The sequence below is a fragment of the Protopterus annectens genome, chromosome 12.part0 (genome assembly GCF_019279795.1).
Source record: "Protopterus annectens isolate FY-2018-M chromosome 12.part0, PAN1.0, whole genome shotgun sequence".
NCBI classification, from domain to species: domain Eukaryota; kingdom Metazoa; phylum Chordata; order Ceratodontiformes; family Protopteridae; genus Protopterus; species Protopterus annectens.
In genome coordinates this window covers 1478654-1494964 of record NC_056746.1, presented here as the reverse complement: position 1 = coordinate 1494964, position 16311 = coordinate 1478654, and positions in this window count along the sequence as shown.

Here is a 16311-nt window from a genome sequence, read left to right as displayed (position 1 = left end):
ATTATTTTATATTGGAAATCGTGAAACTGAGTTAATGTCATGCAGGCAGCTGTAGTAGCTCATTTAAAAAATAATAAAAAAAATAATAATAACAATAAAAGCGTCTTCTGTCACTAGTCAATATGTGGTTTATAGAGAAGCAATTTCACAGGCTGAGAAGCAGTTGCTAGGAAGGGTTCTTTGCGACTCATGCGCAGTTGCAGCTAGAGCCACTCAAGGAGCCTTGTTAAGGTGCAGGTTATAATGAGCAGATTTAGAAAAGAAGGCCCAAAACTAGAGACAAAATGTTAAATGTCGTTCTTATAAGCTTACAGATTTATGGGAATAACATGATTGTGGTAAGTTGCATTTTTGCAGGATATGAGGTCTTAAACTCCAATTATGTCATTATTTGGTGACTTCAATTCCCATGATCTGCCAAAAGAAACATAAATTTCATGGGGAAGTATGAGGGACATACTGAACGAGGCTAAGATCTGGACATTTGAGAGGTCACATGCAGCGGGAGCAAGTACAGCTGACGTTTAAGCATTGTGAAATAAAGACTGCTTACATCAAATGTTGTGTACTCCATTACCACGCTTTGTCTTTTAAGAGCTAACACAATTTGCAATCTCAGGAACTGATTTTTCACAATAAGGTTTGCAACCTGTTCTTTTTGGGCAGTTCTGCCTGCAATGAGGGGTAGGTAAACATTCTGAGATTTTAGTGAATGGAAAAAGTGTTTGCAGCAATTTTTTCCTTTTATGATACAAGCAGAAACAAAGGATGTTTTCATAAGCTGATCTTTTCAAAATGAGGCAAAGATATGGACATTTTGCGAGGGTCTGTACAGCTGAGAGGTATGCTGGAGTGCCACAATAGTTTCAGTCTGATATGCTGACAGTGCAGTCAACAGAAGCTGTAAGGCTGTTTGGAGGTTAGGTAGGGTAAGCTGAGTGCAGGTTAGAAGGTGATTTAGTTAACTTTAGCCACAGCAGGTGGTAATGGACTCAGATATGGCATACCAGACCACCAGTGCCTGCCACTGTAGTGTTGCTGGTGTAATTTTGCAGAAGGGATGCATGTGTTTCATTGTTTTGTTTAGATACACCCATACATAGGAGACGTATGAGAGGCAGGTAGCTTAGCTTGTATTAAGTCATGCTTTTGGTGTGGGGTATTTCTAAAATGACCTAAGAAAGGGATGGGGCACTTCTTCATTTTCCATCATGTTCTCTGAGAGGTTGAGGGGAAGGCTAGCATTAGCAGGAGACCACAGACAAGGTCTCGCTTTTAACTTTACTCTTAACGTTGAAGAGTGCTTGTGTCAAAAGCGGGGAGGGCAGACAGTTTCTGGGTGGTGGTGGGGTCTGAGTTTTAGTAAATATCTTGGATGCTGTTGCAGACTCCATAATTTGTTGTATTGGCTGAAGTATAGAATGGTTTAATTTTCTTTACCTTTATTGTTTCTCTTTCCATCTCCAAGATGAGGAATGTTGCCACTTATAATGTGCAACAAATGGGTAAAAGGTGGAACACTTAATAATGGCTCACTAACACCTTTAACTATAAAGCCCATCAGTTGGTTAAAATGGGATTTTATTTATAGAATAGGACTTGTAATGAAATGATATGATTCAGTGCTATTTACCATTGATATCAGTTAAACTGTTAACATGGAATATGTGATGGACTTTTTCAATATGGAACTTCAAAGGATAGGAGCTTTTAGGACCCAATTGAGGAACGTTCCTCGGAATTAGGTACACTTGAAAGGTTTGTATATGTTATGGAGGTATTTTCTTATGGTTTAAGCATCTTAATTTTCATTGCTGGGCACTTGTTGCTGTTAGAGCTGCTTGGAGAACACAGTATCACATGGAAGAACCTGCCAAGATTCCACTCTCCAACAGATGAATATGCAGTTTTGTTTAAACTTTTAATTTGTCCAAGAGTGATTGTGCAAGGATATCCTAGTAGTGCTTGTTTACAGAAATGCTCCTAAGACTGTTTTACAAAATAAGTTAATTTGGCCCATACAGTGACTATTTGATGTGGTATGGAAATCACAAGGTAACCCAGGAGTGTTGATATTTAAATTTCCCTTCATCCCCTGGGTTTAGTCGTAACACACTCAAGTGGTAGACCAATTTATGTTCTGCTTTTTATAGGGTCATTTAAAAGCATAGCTTCAGTTACTGCTGCTTGTGTCATAAAGCTGTTTTGTGGCCGTATGATCTTTCCCTAGTTGTGAAAGGATTTGCTGGGGGAAACAGCGGTACCAGGTTATTGAGGATAGGGGCTGTGGGGCAGGATAGCAGCTGTGCAGTTGAGCAAGGTAGGCCCTTGGCAGCACTTAAGGTTGTTATTAAAAGTTTTGTTTTATGTGTGTGCAGAGGATTTACAGTTTTCTTTTCTTTTGCAGATGGGAAGTGCAGATAAGGCATCAGCCAGTAGCCTGAAGGACGTGGACTTGGAAAGCGGTGGATGCTGCTGCGGTGGATGTCCAGGCTGCTGTAGATGTGTGCAGGGAGGGTGTCAGTAATCCTACTTTGTTAGGTACTCATTTAAGCATGTCAGATATGGTGCAGTCGGGAGTAGTGTGGGGACAGGTGAGGAGGAGAAGGTACACCAGGGGCAAGGTGAAGCCGACATGGGGTTTGTTTATGGAGAGTTTGGGGTTGTCCACAGGGGGCTGGATTCAAAGCAGCATGAGGTTGGGTTGGACTTTGTGGGCATGGTAATGGGGTTTAAGTTTTACTTGGGCAAGGCTGTGCCAATTGGTTGCTCAATGGCCTACTTTGAGAGTTAGCACTGTTGGTGAAATCCAAGCACAGGATGAATTTAAGATTGCCCATCCAGTTATTCAGATTGTGTTTGAAGAAGGCCTATGAGGGTTCTGTTTGACATGAAGTGGGAGTTTGTTCCAAAGGTGTGGTATCTTCTGGGTGACAAATCTCTCCCTCAAGCAGGTTTTACTAATGTCACATACTAGGTTAAGGTCTTTAGTGGCGTAACACGTGTTACCATTTGACTTGCGCTTTGGGCTGGTAGGAGATGGTTCAGTATATGTATGACTATTAAGAGTAGGTTGGGTTTGATGGATCATTGTAGGTATGTGGGTGTATTTGGGGTATATGTGAGGAATTGGATGCTTTGTTGGATAGACAGAAGTTTGAAGGCTTGGCCAAGGTATTGTTTTGGGATTTTTTGCAGCTATAGGCCATGTTTTAAGTCCTTAACAGATGCAAAGGTAACATATGGAATGGAAAGCTTTGAGGGGAAAGCAAAGGACAAATAGCGGATTAAGGATGTTGTTCAGCTTGTTGGGCCTCTGAGGTGCATGTAGGCCAGTGTACTCGGGTTGTTTTTGGTGAAGGTTAATAAGCTGGTGCATTATTTTACCATTGTGGTGCCTTTTGGAGCATTTTGGTGGGATGGCGTTTTGTTAGATGGATGGTGCTGTTCATAGGGATTAGCATTTGTCTGCAAATGTGTCAGGAGGTGTTGGGTCAGGGGGCATAGTTTAGTGGGGGTGGTTTTTGTGGTTTGTTAGGTGGCAGGAGGGGAAGATGATTGGGGTGATGTTGAATATTTTGAGTTTTCAATTTAATCTGGCATAGGAGGTGTAGCAGGAGTTGTGAAGATTAGGGTTAATTTTCATCTGTTTACTATGGCAGTGGTATGGATTGTGTTTTGTGCTGCTAGATGAGGTGGTAGGTTGCTTTAGGATTAAAGGCTTGTTGCAGGAGTTTCATGCTCCTTTTATAAGAAAGGCTTATGGTAGGGCATTGACAGATTAATTACATTTGTGTTGCAGCTGCCTGCGCGAAGGGGTTTGGTGGGGAAAGATTTAGTTATTTGTCAGGCTTGGGAACAAGGTAAGGCAGTTCAGTTGGTCAAGTAAGTTTTAGCTGCAAGTAGTATAGTTACATGGGTGACAAGGCTAAGTAAACTTACTAAATCGTGGTCAGTGGCATATTGGTCTGAAGGGTTGGGGTAGGTTTGATAGTGAGACGATTGCCAGACATTGGTTATTGACAAGATAGGTTTTGTTGCAAGGGCTGGCGTTGGTAAAGGGGGGTTCACTGGGCTACAGTTCATGTGGCATTTATTTTATGGAAGTACTGATGTCATTCAGAAGGTGGTTTATTGGTCAGCAAATGCTATGAGGGTCATTAAATGTTTTCCTGCTTATAATGGATATTTGGTGTGATGGCAGGATTGCCATTAAATTGAATTTTGTAAAAGGAAATCTCATTTTGGTCATTATTATATACACTGGGCAGTAAATTAAGGTTGCAGTTCTGCATGATGATATGCAATTTCTCTTGCATGCTTTCATGTGGCACTGAGTTTAGTGTTTTGGTGGTACATTTGTCAGAGTTGACTTTTGAATCCTTGGTTTAGAGGATGGAGTAAACCGATTGATGTTTGGCTTAACCCTCTTCTCTCTTGCATTTAACTAGCTTATTCATCTAGCACTTCATCTGGCTTCTTTTAGCAATTATTGTAGCACACATAAGTGCTATCAGCATTAAACGTCCTATAAGGAAACAGGTACAGTACTTATTAATAATGACTATCCCTCCTGGCATGTCTGAAGGTCAGTTCCCTGTGCTTTCTCCTATTAACCTGGTGAAATTGGGCATTCTGAGGCAGTGTAGCAACTGCCTCATGTACACAAACACCCCTCTACTCTTACCTCCCAACACTCAGACTTGTGAGAGATGCACTTATATATCCAAACTGGAAGACATGCACTCTCCAGCCAAGACCAGAATAGCTGGTCAAGAGGAGAAGGTCAACATATGCACCACACCACATGGAACGCATAGACCTCCAGAACACCCACCATCACCATCACAGCTCTCACATAAAAACACAAACCATACACCCACCTTTGCAGAGGCTCTCAATAGAAATCTACACAAACAACAGAGACCTCCAAATCAGAAATGCACTTGACCACCACAACACAGCACAAATCACAAGACACTTAGCTCACCTACACAGTGTGCCCCTCACCCTAAGCCCTTAAGGCAAAACAGCTTGCCCAGTACACTAATCATAGGTGACTCAATAGAAAGGCACACCAATGTCCCACTCACTAGGTTGAATAAGGAGAAGGTAACAGTCAGCTGTCTGTCGGGTGCCAGGATCTGACACATAACACATGCACTCAGGTCACTCCTCAACAAGTACAAGTATGACTTTGTCATTGTCCATGTGGGTGTAAATGACCTGAGATGATACTCCCTGGACTACATGAAAAGAGACATGGAGGAGCTCTCAGATTATGTGGCCCAGACAGGTATGATCCTAGCCCTGAGCAGCATCCTACAGTCAACCAGAATGATGTCACAGTACAAGCCGAAAATTATTGACTTCAACAACTGGCTAAGTTTCTGGTGTCATTCTAAGGGCATCCAGTATCTGTCTGCTTGGGATGACATGACTGACAGACCTCAATGCTTTGCCAGAGGTGGCCTGCATCTGTCGCCCCTAGGTTTCCAAATACTGGCTAAGGCTCGTGCCACCCCTATAGTGACTTTGTAGGCAATTTTCCAAAGACCAAATTACTACCATAGCAGCTATAAATAAATGCAATGTGAGTGTCCTGTTTCTTAATGCTAGAAGTCTAAATCTCAAGATGCACTCGCTGGAAACTCTCCTCAAAATGGAGAACATTGACATTTGTGCTGTAACAGAGACCTGGTTAAAGCAGCAGAAAGCACCCCTGCACTACCAGGCTATAACTCATTCCACACTTTTCGGCACCAGAACATGGACTGAAGCTCCAAAGGTGGTGGTGTCTCCATGTTCATAAAGGATATACACACCTCCAGACTAGTAGCCCAGCATAATGCATCAGAGATACTTCACCGTACAGCTAACAGTGGGTAAGACGGCGATTCAGGTTGTAGCCTGCTATAAGTTCCCATCCATGTCCCAAGCCTCTCACTCCATGTTCCTAAGCACCCTGGAAACTATTAGGGTCCAACTCAACACTCTCATACTGGGTGACTTCAGCTACCCCTCCAGCACCTGGGAAAACTACTCATGCACCAATACACTTGCTCAATGTTTCCTGGAATTCATTAATTCCAATGCGCTGGACCAGCTCATTCTTACCCCTCTAGAGGAAGCAACATCCTTGACCTGGTTATTACTAACATGGGCAACCATTGCTCAACACCAATAGTCAATTCCTCCCTGGTTAGATCTGACCACAAACTAATTACCATGGGAATCCACATCTCCCCCACACCACCAACAAAGGTAACTACCATGAAAAACGTCTCCAAAGCTGACTTTGGGCTCCTAAAAACAAAGGTGGCTAACTTCAAGGCATCCATGCAAATGGAAAATAGATGCATGACTGCCAAATCATACACCAGTGCACTGTACGAACACGTACATAAATGCATGGAACTTGCCATACCCAACAAAACCAAGATGTTGTCCTCCAAAAAAAATGAAGCCAATCTGATGGTCCCCTACCATTAACAAACTCTACAACAGAAGGAAGAAACTGTTGCAGAAAAAGGTGAAGTCCCAAGACTGGAAAAATTCCCTTATTAGCCTCAAAAAAAGTTGAGATCCCTCATCAAACCCTCTAAAGCTAGCTATCAAGGCAGAATTGTGGCAGACACTAAAAACAACCACAAAGCCTTCTACAGTTTTATCAAGAATCTCCATGACAATACCCAGATTTGCTCTGAGTTACTGCACAATGGTACCTCATATACTGAGCCAACAGATACTGCACAATGGTACCTCATATACTGAGCCAACAGATATTGCTAACATGCTGGCTGACAGATCCAATGCCAACTTTATCCATCTCTTCCTCCCTATAGGACCAATCACAATACCGTAAGAATGCCAAGCACCCAGCATTAGTGCAGAACAGGTTAAAGCTGCATTGTCCAAGGCCAAGAATACAGCTTCCATGGGAACCGACAATATCCCTGGCTGTGTTCTACATGAACTACAAAGTGAACTGGCACCACACCTGTGTGCCCTGTTCAATCACAGCCTCACCTCAGGCTTTGTCCCTACAGAATGGCGCACTGCTACAGTCATACCTCTCCATAAAGGGGGAGCGACTACAGACTCTGAGAATTATGGCCCCATTAGCCTGATGAGTCTGAAATGTAAGGCTATGGAGCACATCATCATGGACATAATTAACAAGGATATAGGGAATCGCCAAACTCTGGATCCCACAGTTTGCTTTTGTGAAGGGTAAATCATGCCTGCTCAACCTGTTTGGCTTCTTTGAGTCAGTCACCAGAGCTGTGGATGAGGGAAAGGCAGTTCATACAGTCTACCTCGATCTGGCCAAGGCCTTTAATACCATTCCCCACTCAGGAATTATTGATGGACTCACCAAACTAGGCTTAAACCCTTATATCACTAGGTGGGTTGCAAATTGGCTCACAGATAGAACCCACAGTGTGAAAGTAGCAGATTCCATGTCAGACTGCTGACCAGTCATGAGTGGAGTCCCACAGGGTTTGGTCCTGGGTTCTCTCCTGTTTGGCATCTACTTCTCAGAAGTCCAGGCCAACACAGAGGGACTCTGGCTGACCAAGTTCGCCGATGATTGCAAGCTGGGAGCCATTATGAACTCCCAAAGTGATGTAGACATCCTACAGAAAGGCATCACTGAGACCAACGACTGGTGTCAAAACCATGACCTTAAGCTTAAGGCCAAAAAATGCATTGTTATCCCCTTTTGGAAAAACTCAGTTCCCACTAATTACCACATTGATGGTAGCCCACTGAACACTGAAGGCATTATATGAGATCTGAGGGCACAGGTTGACAGCAACCTCTCCTTCAACCACCATATTGCCACTGCAGTAAGAAAGTCCTTCTATGTGGCACATCTCATTACCAAGGGTTTTGCATCCAGGAAGAAACAGGTCATCATCTCTCTCTACTCTTCCCTCATTAGACCAATCATCAAGTATAATGCCCCATTTTTCATGTACCTCACTAAACACCTGCAACAGCTGGAAAGGCCACAAAAGTACCTCACAAAGAGGATCCTAGGCTTTAAACACATGCCCTACATGGACAGACTCAAATAACTACAGCTTTTCTCTGTCTCATATTGTCTATTAAGTGGTGACCTCTGCTTGACTTACAAAGCCATGTCTGACCCAGCCATGTTAGAAATGTTTCAATTAAAGAAATCCCAATCCCTCTGCACCACATGTTCCAGAGACCTCATCCTCATTACCACAATCAACAGGACATGCTGGAGGGACAGGTTCATAACCCAGAGACTGCCCATGCTCTGGAACAGAATTCCCATACATGTCAAACAGAGCACCTCACTGGCCCTTTTCAAGAGAAATCTTGATGAGTGGATGGGAAGTAGAAAGTTCATCCCGAGGATCACTCCAGTTGGTCTACTTGATAGAGGCACTGGGAACTAATGGAAGCATTATGCCAGAGCACTTCTATGGGCTATGAACCTATGAACCTATGAAGCTACTATTGGTAGTTAAGATAGTTAATATACAGAGGTTATACAAAATTATGGCTATTACTTTAGCATTCATTGGTTTAATTTCAGCCATTTATGCAATTGGCTGTTTTGGGTATTTATATGGCAGGTTGACAACAGGGTTCCAATTGGGTTTAAAGGATGGAGTAAACCGAATGATGTTTGGCTTAACCTTTTTTAATTTCTGGTGTTGGAAGCTTTGGTAGGAGAGAGGAGGAACAGCCTGGTCAGGCTAGTGGGCAGAGAAGACGGGCAGGCTTGCCCTCTTGTTTTCCTCCTCTGGTGTTGGATGTCCATTTCAACAAGATGGGAAAGGAAAGTGAGCAGTTGGACGCTGCTTGATAAGTAAAATAAGCGAGTTTAGGTTAGGACACTGCTTATTGGGTCAGTGTGAGCGAGGTCATGCTGACCTAGTTAACCATTATATGAATGTTTATGCTGTGATTAATATCAGCTATACTATGTGTTGTGATTAATATCAGCTATAATATGTTACTATGTTTGTGTTGTGATTAATAACAGCTATACTATGTTTGTGTTGTGATTAATATCAGCTATACTATGTTTGTGTTGTGATTAATAACAGCTAAACTATGTGTTGTGATTAATATCAGCTATACTATGTTTGTGTTGTGATTAATATCAGCTATACTATGCTTGTGTTGTAATTAATATCAGCTGTACTATGTTTGTGCTGTGATTAACATCCGCTATACTATGTTTGTGTTGTGATTAATATCAGCTGTACTATATTTGTGTTGTGATTAATATCAGCTGTACTATGTGCTGTGATTAATATCAGCTGTACTATGTGTTGTGATTAATATCAGCTGTACTATGTTTGTATTGTGATTAATATCAGCTATACAATGCTTGCATTGTGATTAATAGCTGTACTATGTTTATGTTGTGATTAATAACAGCTGTACTATGTTTGTGTTGTGATTAAAATCAACTATACTATATTTGTGTTGTGATTAATATCAGCTGTACTATGTGTTGTGATTAATATCAGCTATACTATGTTTGTATTGTGATTAATATCAGCTATACAATGCTTGCGTTGTGATTAATATCTGTACTATATTTATGTTGTGATTAATATCAGCTGTACTATGTGTTATGATTAGTATCAGCTATACTATGTTTGTGTTGTGATTAATATCAGCTATACTATGTTTGTGTTGTGATTAATATCAGCTGTACTATGTTTGTATTGTGATTAATATCAGCTATACAATGCTTGCGTTGTGATTAATATCTGTACTATGTTTATGTTGTGATTAATATCAGCTGTACTATGTGTTGTGATTAATATCAGCTATACTATGTTTGTGTTGTGATTAATATCAGCTATACTATGTTTGTGTTGTGATTAATATCAGCTATACTATGTGTTATGATTAGTATCAGCTATACTATGTTTTTGTTGTGATTAATAACAGCTATACTATGTTTGTGCTGTAATTAATATCAGCTATACTATGTTTGTGCTGTGATTAATAACAGCTATACTATGTTTATGCTGTGATTAATATCAGCTATACTATGTTTGTGTTGTGATTAATATCAGCTATACTATGTGTTATGATTAGTATCAGCTATACTATGTTTTTGTTGTGATTAATAACAGCTATACTATGTTTGTGCTGTAATTAATATCAGCTATACTATGTTTGTGCTGTGATTAATAACAGCTATACTATGTTTGTGCTGTGATTAATATCAGCTGTACTATGTTTGTGTTGTGATTAATATCAGCTATACTATGTGCTATGTTTAATATCAGCTGTACTAGCTATACTATGTTTGTGCTGTGATTAATATCAGCTATACTATGTTTGTGTTGTGATTAATATCAGCTATACTATGTTTGTGTTATGATTAGTATCAACTATACTATGTTTTTGTTGTGATTAATATCAGCTATACTATGTTGCTGCTGTGACTAATATCAGCTATACTATGCTTGTGCTGTGATTAATATCAGCTGTACTATGTTTGTGTTGTAATTAATAACAGCTATACTATGTCTGTGCTGTAATTAATATCAGCTATACTATGTTTGTGTTGTGATTAATAGCTGTACTATGTTTGTGCTGTGATTAATATCAGCTGTACTATGTTTGTGTTGTGATTAATATCAGCTATACTATGTTTGTGTTGTGATTAATATCAGCTATACTATGTTTGTGCTGTGATTAATATCAGCTGCACTATGTTTGTGTTGTGATTAATAGCTGTACTATGCGTTGTGATTAATATCAGCTATACTATGTTTATTGTTTTATTTTATTTTATTTATTTTATTGTCATTTGTTAACCGAGTTAGTCCAACTGGGTTTTTGGCCCATTTTCAGTGGAGACCCAAGGAGAAAATCTCCAGAAAATTGCATAATAGTACATTGATAGCATGCAGAATTATAGTGCTAACATAGTTGAAGGATTTACAAAGCTGTTAAAAATAACAAAGTTGAGTACAAACAATAACAAAGTTGAGTATAGAATAGAACAATTACAAAGCTGTTAATACATAAAATACATACATGAAGTTATATCATCAAAAATGTTTTTTTTAAATGATTATGCTGTGATTAATATCAGCTGTACTATGTTTGTGTTGTGATTAATATCAGCTATTCTATGCTTGTGTTGTGATTAATATTAGCTCACATATATTCATCACCCAAAGACTCCCTATGCTGTGGAATAAAATCCCGGTATATGTGAGGCAGAGCACCTCGCTGGCCTTGTTCAAGAGAAATCTTGACCAATGGATGGGAGATCGCAGATATACCCCAGGGATTACCTCAGTGTCACTGCTCGACAGAGGCACAGCAAAATAATGGGTATAGTTCCCCATACTAAAGGGGTGGCGTAAGCCACAAAACTATGGGCTAGGCTTGTAAATGCCCTCGGGCAGATAGCCTAGTATGAACCTATGAACCTATGAACCTATGAAGCTATAATATGTTTGTGTTGTGATTAATATCAGCTATACTATGTTTGTGCTGTGATTAATATCAGCTATACTATGTTTGTGTTGTGATTAATATCAGCTGTACTATGTTTGTGTTGTGATTAATATCAGCTATACTATGTTTGTGTTGTGATTAATAACAGCTATACTATGTTTGTGTTGTGATTAATAACAGCTATACTATGTTTGTGTTGTGATTAATAAATAATATTGATTAATGAAGTTGAGTTTATGGTAGTTTTAAATAAAGGTCACCAAATGTCATTTGGTGTGATGTGTGTTTATTGAAGGGGATTGGGACAAGTATAATTGCACAAGTCAAAAGCAACATTCCAGAATCAGTAAAGAAGCCTGCTAGCTGCTTAATCTTGGGGATTCTGGGGAATAAGTATTTGGACCTAAGAGAAGAAGCCTCTTGCCGTTACTAATCCAGAGAGATTGTAAAGGACTGCTACACCAGTGTGCCTGGATGCTACCGTCTCTAAGCTGGAAAGACGTTTAGACTGTCATCCTGTGACACTTGTTAATTTCTGGTAACTCATTTCTTCTTTTCAGCTGCATTGTAACTCAAACTGGGGTCTTGAAACAAAGCCAGCAGTAAATGTGAACTGTGTATCTTATTTGGTATCCCCCTTCCCCCAATGTAAAAGTTAAGAATTTATTTTCTTCAATTAACATTAAAGTACATTTATTTGGCCTCAAACATGAAGACTGTATAAGACATCAACAATTCCTTATGCATGCATTTCAATGTGATCTGTACAGCAAAGAGCACAAGGCATCCATTCTCAGGTTTTCTAAATGTCCATATGTTCTAGTTTTATGAAAATCGGTCATTAACAATTGGTAGATTTAATAATAACACTCATTTGTTAAACAGGAAGGCCCACTAGACAGACAATCCCTTTTCATGTGAGACCTTGTAACAATAACTAGTTAATTGACCTGCTCAAGGTCATACAGAGGGTAAAGGTGGACTGAGGGAAACAAATCTTGTATCACAGGAACTGCAGCTCACACCTTTAGTCGTCTGTCAGCTACTTCTTGGATCATTTCTCTCACACCATCTCTCTTCTGAAGAAAGGAAACAACAAACACTGAGTGGTTTTAATACAACACAGAAAGAACTCCAACTTAATAGCACCAAATTGCTTATGCTTTAACAATACTGGATGCAGCGTTACACAAAACTGCTTATGTCTTATTTAGTTAATATGTATAAATATGCTGTTATTTATGGAATGCATAAACAGCATTAGTTTTACGATCAAAATGTCGATCCCACATTGACGACACCACTAATGTGAACTCCGAACTGCAACTGTTGAAAATGTCAAACACTTGCTATTCCAAACCACAAAATCTACACCCCTTATTAACCCATGTTAGCTCTTGTTTTTAGATGTAAAGCGGTCAAAAATGTCAATGTTCTGTGTTTTTGAGACATTTGGAAAAATCAGCATTATGAATTTTGAGTAAAGGTGTCGACAATATGCACATTTGTCTACGTGCAATCGAAATTTTGATGGTAAACCACAGCATTAACTAAGCACATCCTGATTATAGGGAAATTACCTTTGTGAATGTATAATTGTGTTGCTTACACCTACTGCTCCTTGGAGCTTGGGCCATAGTAGAAAAGAAACCCTAGACCAGGCACCTACCTAGCTATCAAATAACATAAATCAAGGCATAAAAACCTTTCTCTTGTATATATTTTATATGTCACAATGCTGCAAACAAATAATAGTTAAGTCTCTGCAGACCTGTCTGTCTAGATCTGTTATATTATAGTTATCCAGTCATTTGTCCTGTGGATATTAAACTATTATGTGGTCATATTTTTCATATTATTACTTAAAAATTTTTAGTCAAGCATGTTCTCATTTAAATTTTCCATCAAGATGTTAGGATTACATTATTTTATTTTCCAAGATTCAGATATTGGGTTCATATTCTGTATTATTATATTTAATTTATGTATGAATCTTCCAGCAATAATACGCTGCTTTAGTGAAGATATCAATCTTCATTCAGATAAGTTGCTTTCGGGCACAGATTCTGTTTCCTTGTTATTTTATTTAATTTTAAAGGTTCAACATGAAGTCATGATCTTACCACTTGCAGTGGCTTTAACCACACCACTTTCAATATGTCATTGTACATGCTATTTCTTGTAGTGATAAAATATTTATATTTATTTGTAAAATATTTATTTGTGAAAGCTTTCTTTCTTTCTGCTGTTCCTCATTATATTTCTGGCTTTAGCACACATGCACTTTTTTGTTACATTTACTCAGGATACTATAGTTAATTGAGTTACTTAGCAGTTTTTATTCCTGGTCGGAATATCAGCAATTATGCTCTTCAGATTTGCCATATTTCTATACCAAATCATAACATTATAATGCATATGGGTAATCCAATTTTATTACATATACACAGGATAACAGTAGCTGCAGATTATTTTTTGATGTTAACATTTCTTTTTTTCTCAAATTACAGAGTTCTTTAGTAGTTTTCTTTATGTCAGTACAAAATCCTGTGCAATTTGTATTTTATTTCATTTCTTAAGTTGTTAAGAGGGGTGGTAGAAAAGAGAAAAAAAACATTTAGCCATACCCAAGGTCAAATATATGTAAATATACAGATCAAGGCACATTTTGCATGTTAATCAGTTTTGAAAAAAAGCACAGATACAGTCAAGCAGTTATAGTCATACAACTGTATAACACCTATAACTAAACTAGGTAAAAGGCTAACTGCTTTTATAGGCCATTTTAAGTTTAGTCAATTTCATTTGGATAGAATCAAGCCCCGTACCCCTTACATGTTAGGAACAACTTCTTAAACATTATGTTTTATTTTAAAGCGAGGAAAAAGTATGACATATGGTAACATATTCTTAGGTCAGACAGTTAGTTTAGGGTGATCAAGATTCATTAAAGTGTGCAAGGTATGGAAACAGAACATTAACAGACAAAAAAGTATTTATAATTTCTTATGTTTTAGGGTTGGTGGCCTCTAATATGATCTTATTGACTGATAAAAACAAAGAAATGGTGTTATGGACACTGAATAAAGAGGTTCTCTAGAGGATGAAGATGATAGAGAAGCATATGAAAAGGAAAGAAAGGTAGTCTGTATCACCTTTGAAAACAGGTAAGAATATTACACATTCTAACTGAAAATCTACTGCTTATTGTTGGTCAGTTATACAACGTTCAGAATATTGTGACTCGAAACTTGTCACCATCTAGTAATAACAGATTACGAGAACATTGTGAAGATGAGAAGATGAGTGCTGCATTTTTAACACTTTCTTCATCTTCTCTGAGCTTGTGGAATCTCACAGTTAATACATTTATATATACATGTATATAGATCTAGATAGATATAGATACAGAACTTTTGGGGTTGAATAATGACACAAGATTAAACATGATGCAGTTATTCATAGTTATCCCACTTTATATCCACATAAGGTAATTGAATTTATACCTCATTGTGAGTGGCGATCTCTTAGTGAAGTGTCATCTATCATGTGAGATGATGGCTATCTCTCAGGGGCCACAGTACATCATAGCTGAAATCGATTTTATTGATCCCACAGAACGTATTTAGTGACATGCAAAGGAATGTTGTTGATGCTCTGTCTTCTGTCATTACATTTCCTGAAAGTACTCTAGAAATCATTGTGGAAATTGTTTCAGACTAAAACAGGGAATTAACTTGCTTAGCAACTACTTTTAAAATAACACTGTTGATAAATAAACAAGTAGAAACACTCTCAATCACTTCCATTTTCAAAATAAAAGTTGCAATAAATTTTAACAGGAAACCATGATACCCTATTGCTTCAGCTCTTTGTAATCAATATTTTTGAATGCTGGGCTGTTTTTAGTCGCTGATACTGAATAATGAGTCCTCATTCATTTTTCTGTACCATAATCCTCCTGTGACTTGATGCTTCATAGACCTCATTTTAATGTTCTTCCTCACTGGTTGTCTCAACCATTACTGTATCTCCTTACCGTGCTCTCATTTAAACTTCCGAGTATATTTATGCGGTGCATATACTTATCTTTACTTTTATAGATCGAGACGCCTTGCTCCTGCGACGAGTGTTACACTCATTGCCCATCTGCTAACTGCCAAGTCTTCATTGTGGCTTTGCCTGACAACATAAAACATTTCTGAAAGCTCATGCGTAAATTATTTGATGACCAGCCAGGTCAGTAAATGATGCAGTCAAACTTTTTTATGGCATCTACTCTCGTGCTCTTTCTGTCTCTGTTTCTATGCCAATGTGTCTCCAGTTCCACAAAAATAACTAGAATGATTTAGGTTTTGTTCTGTCTGATACCTGGGCCAAATAATTAGACAAGGCAGTTATGAGATTTGATGTAAGCTGTGTGGTAAAGGAAAAGACGTTTGTTATTTACTGATGTTTGAATAGTGAGAAACTCCGAATGGGTAAGAGCACATTTTCAGTGGTGGCTCAGGGAGAAAAGCTCTAAAGTATTACAAAAACTTTTTAAGAACAATAATTTTACAGTCTTTAAAAATAACAAAAGAAACAGCTACAATTTAAATAATTATTCCAAATTTGTCATAACATGAAAACAATGGCTAAGAACAGATACAAGTTATATGAAAATGGTTCAATAGAGACATTTTAGCCAGTTTATAGATAAATTAAAGACGAGTCACTATAATACAAACTGGAATTACAATACATAGTGACAGAAAAGTAGATTTATGCTATATTTAGAGAGAAAGTCAGGTGAGAGAAATTGGTAGAAGTAAAGAAGTGAGTGAAGAA